The 9293-nt window shown below is 37.5% G+C and overlaps 1 long non-coding RNA gene across 1 annotated transcript in view; it reads right to left on the bottom strand.

Moving 5' to 3' along the window:
* Positions 1-6715, bottom strand: part of LOC129682255 (uncharacterized) — a 20331-nt gene extending 13616 nt beyond the window's left edge. The window contains exons 1-2 of the long non-coding RNA XR_008720959.1: positions 6487-6715; positions 5323-5417 (exon numbers count right to left, since the gene is read on the bottom strand). This is a non-coding gene — a long non-coding RNA (uncharacterized LOC129682255). The remainder of the gene's footprint in view (positions 1-5322; positions 5418-6486) is intronic.
* Positions 6716-9293: the final 2578 nt, after the last annotated feature.

Here is a 9293-nt window from a genome sequence, read left to right as displayed (position 1 = left end):
CTATCTATCTATCTATCTATCTATCTATCTATCTATCTATCTATCTACCTATCTACCTATCTTTTTATCATTTATAAGCATACAAACACACATAAAAACATATAAATACATATATTTTGTACATACACACACATACACACACACACACATATATATATATGGAGAGAGAGAGAGAGAGAGAGAGAGAGAGAGCGCATGCATGGACCCTGGAGACTTAGAAAATGGCTCACTGGGTAAAATAAATTGCAGCCATGACTGACAACCTAAGGTTTGATCCCTGAACCCCACAGTGGAGTGAATGGAATTCCTGGAACTTGTTCTTCTACCTCCACATATGTACCTTAGCATGTGTGCACCCACACAAACACATACATAAAAAGTAAATAAATTAGTGTTATGGGAGAAATAATTTAAGAAAGTACTGAGTTAAACAAGTTTTTCTCTGTCAATGAGACAAAAGTCCTTAAAAAATTACCTTGGACAGATAAGAGACTGTCTAGATCAGTGGTTTTCCATGACTTCCTGTGGATATGTATATATATATATATATATATATTTCAAAATATACAATTGCACAGTGGCAAACACTGCTGAACAAAACCTTGCACACTTGACATGCTGAGACTGTTGAATATACTAAAACATCAAAATTCGTAGTTGTTTAATTTAAAGAAAGATACTTTCAAACTATCTGCTCTGTGAGTAGACTATTGTTTTGATTTGGCAAAATTGTTTATAATATAATAGAATTTTACATTTAAATGTGTCCTTTTGTAATCTTTCCACTTTTATTTTGAATGAATTTTTCTTTTCTTTTCTTTTAGCAGTTGAACTGATAACCAGTAAGGATAAACACTGCTTATAAGTAAATAGTTCATACAGTTCAGTGTCATGTTATAAACACTGAGGGCTGTCTCCATTTGCATATTATTCTATTTGTATTTTTCTGTTTGGGCTAATTAAGGAAACGGACCTCTAGTGTTATAGTCATTATTTTCATAGGTATCTTCATCTTCCTTTTCTATGTGAAATTTTAAAGTCAATATAAGGCAAACTTGTTTTAGGTTTTAGAATTTCAGAGTGAAATTCAAATATTTAATTAAGAAATAGCTTCTTTCTGGGAGTAAGAATAGAAGCCTACCAGAGGGCCTCTGAAAAACTCTACACAGCAGGGTATCTAAGCAGATGCGATCATACCATTTTTTTCCTGGACATGTGTTTTAACTTCCAGTTGGTCATAAGTTTAGTCATCATTGATAAACCATGATAAAACAGAATTATCTTTTATAATCAATTTTCTTCATCAATCCAACAACTAAACTTTTAAAAATATTGCAGTTTCTTTTTTTAATTTTTTGATTATTATTATTTAATATAAATTATTCACTTAGTATCCCGGCCATAGTCCCCTCCTTCATCTTCTCCCTGTCCTACTCTCCCTCCCCCTTCCCAATCCCCATACCCCTCCCCTTCATCCACCATTAGGGGAAGTCCTCCTTGCTTACAATCTGACCCTAGCCTATCAGGTTTCTTCCAAACAGTCTGGGTCCTCTTTCTCTGTAGCCTGGTAAGGCCACCTCACCAGGGGTTGATGATCAAAGAGCAGGCAACAACGGAGTTCATGCCAGAGACAGCCCCTGCTCTCCTTACTAGGGAACCCAATGGAGATTGAACTGTCCATGGGCTACATCTGAACAAGGGGTCTAGGGTCCTCTCCACACATGGTCCTTAGTTGATTCATCAGTCTTTGCAGGTGCCCCTGGACTCAGAATTTTTGGCTCTGTTGGTTTCTTTGTGGAGCTCCTGTCCCCTCCAGGTCTTTCTATCTCCCCGTTCTTCCATAAGATTCCCTGCATTCTGCCCAAAGCTATGAGCCTCAGTACCTGCTTCAATACTCTGCTGTGTAAAGTCTTTCAGAGGCCCTCTGAGGCAGGCTCCTGTTCTGTTCCCTGTCTTTTCCTGCTTCCTGTGTCTATCTTACTTGCCCTTCTGAATGAGGATTAAGCCTCATTCTTAGCATTCTCTTTATTGTTTTGCTTCTTTAAGACTATAGATTTTAGTATGATTATCCTATATTATACGGCTAAAATCCACTTGTAAGTGAGTACATACCATGTGTGTCTTTCTGATTCTGGATTATCTCACTCAAGATGATCTTTTCTAGTTTTTCCATTTGCCTGCAAATTTCATGATTTCCTTTTTTTTAAATTGTTGAGTAGTATTCCATTGCTTAAATGTACCACAATTTCTGTACCCATTCCTCCATTGAGGGACATCTAGGTTGTTTCTAGATTCTGGCCATTATGAATTAAGCTGTTATGAACGTAGTTGAACAAATGTCCTTGTCTGATTGAGCAACTTTCAGATATATGCCCAGGAGTGGCATAGCTGGATCTTGAGGTAACACTATTCCTAATTTTCTGAGAAAGCTCCAGATAGATGTCCAAAGTGGTCGTACAAGTTTACGTTCCCACTAGGAAGGTTCTGCTTTCTCCACATCCTCTCTAGCCTATGCTGTTACTTGAGTTTTTGATCTTAGCCATTCTTATGGGTGTAAGAGGAATCTCTGGGTCAGTTTGATTTGTATTTCCTTGATGACTAAGGATGCTGAGCATGTCTTTTTAAGTGTTTCTCTGCCATTTGAAATTCCCTGGTTGAGAATTCTCTGTTTAGCTCTGTATTCCATTTTTTAATTGAATTAATTGGTTTGTTGGTGTGTAACTTCTTGAGTACTTTATATATTCTGGATCTTAGCCCTCTGTCATATGTAGAGTTGAAGATAGCAGAAGGTGAAAAGATGTCCCATGCTTATGGGTTGGTAGGATTAACATGATGAAAATGGCCATCTCCAAAAGCTATCTACAGATTCAATGCAGTTCCCATCAAAATACCTACACAATTATTTACAGAACTTGAAAGAAAAATTCTCAATTTCATATGGAAAAACAAAAACAAAAAATAGAAAAAGCTAATACCTGTACAATAAAAAATCTTCTGGAGGTATCTCCATCCCAGATCTCAAGCTGTACTGTAGAGCAACAGTCATAAAAACAACAAGGCACTGGCACAGAAATAGACTGGTGGATGAACGGAATCAAATCTAAGACCCCAGAAATAAACCCACACACCTACAGATACTTGATTTTTTGACAAAGAAGTCAAAACCATACAATGGAAAAAAGACAGCATCTTTAACAAATGGTGCTGGTCTAACTGAATGTCTACATGTAGAAAAATACAAATAGATCTATATTCATCAAAACTAAAGTCTAAGTGGATCAAAGACCTCAACATAAAACCAGACACACTTAATCTGTTAGAAGAAAAATTGGGGAGGAGGCTAGAACTCATTGGCACAGGAGACAACTTCCTAAACAGAACACCAACAACACAGGCTCTAAGATCAACAATCAATAAATGAGAGCTCATGAAACTGAAAACCTTCTGTAAAGCAAAGGACACTGTCAACAGAATAAGATGTGAGCCTATAGACTAGTAAAAGATCTTCACCAATATTGCAATTTCAAGGGTATATTTTGCCAAACCATGACAGCCTGTTCTCAGGCTTGTAGCTCTTGTGGTTTCAAGGACACCAGACGAAAGAAAATCCCTAAGCCATACTGGGAAGATTGTCATATCCCAAGCAGTGCTTTATCAGTTTTTAGGGGTCAGAGTGTTAATTGTCATTATGTTCAAGAAAAATCTTTAAGCTAAAATTACTTCAGTTATTATTTAATTTCTACCATAATACAATGTTTATATTTTATATATTTGTGGAATTTATTTATGTGTCTAATCTTGGTATTCTTTTCTTCCGTGTTCTTATTTCACCATAATGGCCATGTATGAGTTAACTTTTTCTAACAAAGGGAGGTTTTATTATTTATCCAAACCATTCTTTGTCCATCTGTAGTAAGAAGAGGTTTTTAATTTGATCTGCTGCCAACTACTCGAGCCTACCGAATATTATTTACTTTTTTAAGTTTACTTTGTTTGATTATTTTGTTCCTGAGTAAGTTCAGGGAGATGTGCCAAGAGTATCTTTGAGTCAGAACATCATAAGGAGTTTTCTGGCATAATTATTTGAGTCACAACCTGCAGGGCATAAGGAAGACCTTCAAGTAGGGCCAGAGAAGGATCTCTCCCTAAAAACGGGAGAGGTAGTACAGTCAGGACATTCCTGGGAGAGGTTAGATGCAGTTCTCCTGGAAGAAGTTATTAATGATTCATAAGAAAATTTCCATCAATCCAATATGCCCAAATTATACGAATAATAAAAGCTCCCCAAAAATGGGGCATGTAGAAATTAAGGCCAAAAAGTGGGGAACCATACCACAGTGGTTGCATCGCTTGCTCAGCTTTGTTGGATCTTTGTGCTGGCTTTATGAATTTTGCTGTTCCCATTCAATATGGCTGTACCAGTACCATATATTGGTCTTGTTCTCTTACATACAATGCTTAGCTCTTTAGGCCCCAGTGTCCTTACCAGTTAGTATATTTAATAAGCCAATATACTTTAACAAAATTATTTTAACAAACAGGCATTGAAGAAACACAAAAAATCAACCTCACATAGCCTCACTTCCTTACAGTTACATCAGTTATACTTAGACTCTATCCATGTGATGGTTTCTTCTATTACTCAATGTTCATATGTTAAGAGAAAGTGGGAAAAGGTACATATAATAAAATGGTGATGAAGTGATATCGCTGGTATCATAGCAAAGATCTTGTCATAGAAGCAGGCATGGTTCTATTTTTGACATTTATTTCATTTTTGGTTAGAGAATTCAGACACTACATGAACTTTTTATTATATCAAGCAAATAAGTTGATGCAAAGGCCATGTGAGGTCTCTGTTGTATCCTGAATTAAGCAAGTCTGCACAATTTAATCAGTAGGCTGAAAGGTTAAATTTGGGCAACTACCCATGAATGTGATGAACTTTGGAGCTTCGCCTGAAGATCCTGAACGTTTTGTGGATCAGATACTCAATTTGACAGCTGCTCCTGAAGGTAAGACATGCCACAGTAAGGAAGGACTACAGAGACAGCTCCTTTCTATCTCTTGGGCATATTGATATGGGAGCTACATATAGTAGAAAAACAAGACCACTGACGAGGTTTCAGACTTAAATATTTAATGACTATCATGATTGTTAGAGAAATCAGAAAAACTAATGAAGTATATTTCACCCAAATTTACCTATATAGCTAAACACTGGCACTCTTCTGGAAATGAGAAAAGAAATACTACAATAATTTAAAAAACAAACATCTAAATTATAAAAGCAATTGTTTATTGACAGAAAAATATGATTACCTTTTATGGCCTATGAAGATAAAAATTCATGTCAGCTGGTTGCAGTATTCCTGTATCTGTATCTTGGGATGGTTGCCTTCATCTGCTTTGTGTTACTGTAACAAACTGTTTAATGTTTAATAATATAAAAAGAAAGGTAGTTTGCTCGACTCACGATACTGATGACTCAAAAGTCCATTTGGTGACAGTCACTGGGCGTGTCACAACATGGCTGCTGACATCAGATGTAGAAGAGCCTGTAACAATTCACATTGGAAGAGAGAAATTAAGAGCAAAGAGGAATGAGTTTTCCTCTAATCAAAACTTGCTCTCAGGGAAACAAGTCCCCTGTATAATAACAGCATTACTTCTTTCAAAAGGGAGCCATGACCTGGTCATGTTATCACATTCCAGGAGGCTATAAAGATTCTATTGGCTCCCAAAATTATTGCACTGGAGACCAAACTTTGAGAACATGAAACTTTGAGACACCATCCATATTTGACCAGTTCTATTGATCATTCTGTCATCTCAAAGCTGGAAATATATCCAAAGCTTTGAGTCCATCTTTGGATTAAGCAGTAGTCAACAAATTTTGACAAGTTTAAACATTATTAAATTTCAAATATAGTTTATCATATCTTTTGGAAACCTGGACTATTGAGAAGTACACTATTTGACTAGAAATTGTCCATGATTATCTTTGACATGCTTTAAACTTTTATTTTTAAACCTGTGTGGCAACAAAGATACTTTATGCAATTTAGTATTTTAATTTATTGGGATTTAATTCCACATAACTACAGATGGACCATCTGTGTAAACACAATCACAAGAATAATGCAGTTTCCATTTAATTGTTGAATGTGTTGTTCTACAAATATCCTTTCAGTAAAGGTGATTGACAAGGTTGTTGATGTAATTTGTCTAATGCTCTTTGAGACCAGGTGTTCTATCAGCCAATAAGACAGTGGTGTTAAAATGTCTAAATGCAATTGTGAAATTCCTGCCACCCCCGCTATTTGGCATTGAAACATAAATAATTGTATTCATCCTTGATGAGCTGAAACTTTTGTGATTAGGAATCTGCCGTAATTGTGATTAGGAATTTTTCATTAATAGAATATAGAAAGTTATGCTCAAAGTTTAGCAAACTTTTTTTTTCTACTGTATTTTTCAATTTACCTATATAGTTACTGTAGGAAGCCCCAAATGAATGAAATCCTGAATGAGTATGTGTTGTTGATATGTTCACAGTGATGTTAAGGATCCCAAAGCCTCAGGCACATGGGGAAATGACAAAGCCTTCCCCACAGGCTAGACTTCAGAGAGATGACAAAGTCTTCCTTGTAGGGTTGAATAGGAATGTTGATGGTCTGTATGCGCAGACAACAACCACCAGAGTTTTCACAGCATGATGACTACCCTGCGGAGACAGCTCCTAAGAGAAAACACAAAGCCTGTATTTTTGATACCGCTTCAAGCTACAAACCCAGCCTTCTTGTTCAGCCGAGTGCAATAACCGCACCTTTAGGGCCGACTGTACATAAGAAATTCACTAAAATTCGGGGAAGCTGTGGCCTTTTTCCTATCAGAGAGCCCAGTCCACCTAATCCCAGCTCTTCTGTGTTTACGTGTCTGTTTTTTTCTTCATTCCCTCACTGCCCCAGTTGGGTCTGACCCTGTAGCAGGGCTGTGCTCTGCACTTTATATTTAGGAGAGTCTTGTATTAAAAAAAAGCAGATATTCAAGTCTTTGTGTTTTTTCGGCTACGTTTTTATCCATCTTGATAGTCACTATTATTTGGCAAGCTTACACACTGTTAATGTATTACTGACCCAGCTGTGACCTTAAATTTAGCCCTTTGCTCTTTTCTTTCTATTTACTATTGCTTTTCTGTGCTTTCCTGTTCTTTCAGATAATTTCAGTGTCTTCATCATTCTGTTGTAATGGTCCCAATCATGTTTTTAGTGTTTTTCTCTAGTTATAACAGCACATGAATTTATGTTTATGGATTATTAGTAAGCCATTTCAAAAGGAAAATATAGCACTTCAGGCCACTTATTATGATACATATGTACATGTCACATTTATGTGTAATGATGCTTATTTGAATCCAGGTCTACACAATTTTGAAAAGAAAAAATGAAAATATTTTATAATTATATAGTAATGTACAAAATGCTACCGATAGTATCCTCCAGCTCTTTACATAATTTTGTTAGACTGAAGAGTGTCCTCAATATTTGTTGTATGCTGGAAGCAAGTTAACCAAATTTTTCTGTTTGAAAATACTTTATTTGAATTTTTTTTAATTTTGTTTATCAATTACAGTTTATTCACTTTTTTATCCCCCAGTACATTCCTACTGTTATACCCAGTTCGCGAGCCCCCAAAAGATCTACAGGAATCGACTTCGTTGCAAAACACATGAGGGTCTTTTTATTGTAAATTACAAGCTGCAGCTTGGGCCAACACAGCCTCACTGCCGAAGCAGTGGGAGCTGAGCCCCCGTGCCCAGGTTAGTTGGGTGATTTATAGATTCTGGTCCATCCCAGCATGCCCAAGGCAGGGGCAATTCCTGCCTGGCAAGCATCTATTGGTCAAAATGCTACATGTTTGAATCGATTGGCTATAGGAAGGTTCCCAGGCCATTAATGACCAGGTGTTCCTCTTTAGGGGGATGGGCCAGTTTCCTAGCAACTGTATCTCTAGTGGGTGGGGAAAGAATGCAGCGAGGTAGCTCTCCCCTCAGGGGATTACTAACTACTTTACTGCACCTACTCACCTACTCTAGGTTTTAATGATAGCTGTCACTTTGGTCTCTCACTACTCCCCTCTCAATTCCACCCTCCCACTTCCCCACCTGTGTCCCTTTCCCAGTCCACCGAAAAAGGAGGTCCTTCTCCCCTTCCCTCTGATCCTAGTCTATCAGGTCTCATCAGGACTGTCTGCATTGTCTTCTTCTGGGGCCTGGCAAGGCTTATTCCCCCTAAGGGGGAGGTGATCAAAGAGCAGGGCCAATCAGTTCATGTCAGAGACAGTCCCTGTCCCCATTACTATAGAGGCCACTTGGATACTGAATTGTCATAGGCTACCTCTGTGCAGGGGTTCCAGGCCATCTCAATGAGTGGTCCTTGGCTGGACCAGTCTCAGAAAAGACCCCTGTGCCTAGACTTTTAGCATCTATTGCTCTCCTTGTAGAGTTCCTGTCCTTTCCCGTTCCTACTATCTCCCACTTCTTTCATAAGATAACTTTTATGTTTTTTTTTTTTTTTTAAGGGTGGAATTGTGACAGGTCTCATGTGGCTCAGACTAGCGTGAAACTCACTTTTTAGCTCTAGAGGTTGGCCTTGAACTCCTAATCCTCTGCCTCAACTTTCCAAGTCCTGGAATTTCAGGAATTCACTACCATAATTGCTTGACTTTCATTTTAAAAGGATGGTTTTACCATTCAGAATTTCTTTTTTTATTCATTTTTATTTTTTTATATTAATTACAGGTTATTTACTTTGTATCTCAGCCATAGCTCCCTTTCTCATTCCCTTCTAACCCCACCCTCCCTCCCTCATCTCCTCCCTGCCCCTTTCCAAGTCCACTGATAGGAGAGGTCCTCTCCCCCTTCTAACTGACCCTAGTTTATCAGGTATCTTCAGGACTGGCTGCAATGTCCTCCTCATTTAGAATTTCTAAAATTACTTTAAGGATATTGAAGAGCTTAAGATAACCTGAATATAACTCCATTTTGAAATAAAGATCTTGACTGGGAACTGAATTCAGGTACCAGGAAATATCACAGAATGTACACCTGTCAGAACAACTTTCCTAGCAACAGCCTCCAGGAAATATAACAGAATAAATGCTTCATAGAAAATAGAGACAAACTCCCTGGCAATAATCAATGGGAATTGGTTGAGAATCGGGTGGAAAAATTCTCCCCAATGTTTCAGATATGGTTTAGAAAAATAGTCATTGTGATTATATGCCTTAGC

Source organism: Psammomys obesus, unplaced genomic scaffold (genome assembly GCF_907164565.1).
Source record: "Psammomys obesus unplaced genomic scaffold, mPsaObe1.curated_primary_1811, whole genome shotgun sequence".
Lineage (NCBI taxonomy): Eukaryota > Metazoa > Chordata > Mammalia > Rodentia > Muridae > Psammomys > Psammomys obesus.
Note: the sequence above shows the minus strand (reverse complement) of the source record. Positions and strands in the feature narration are given on the sequence as shown.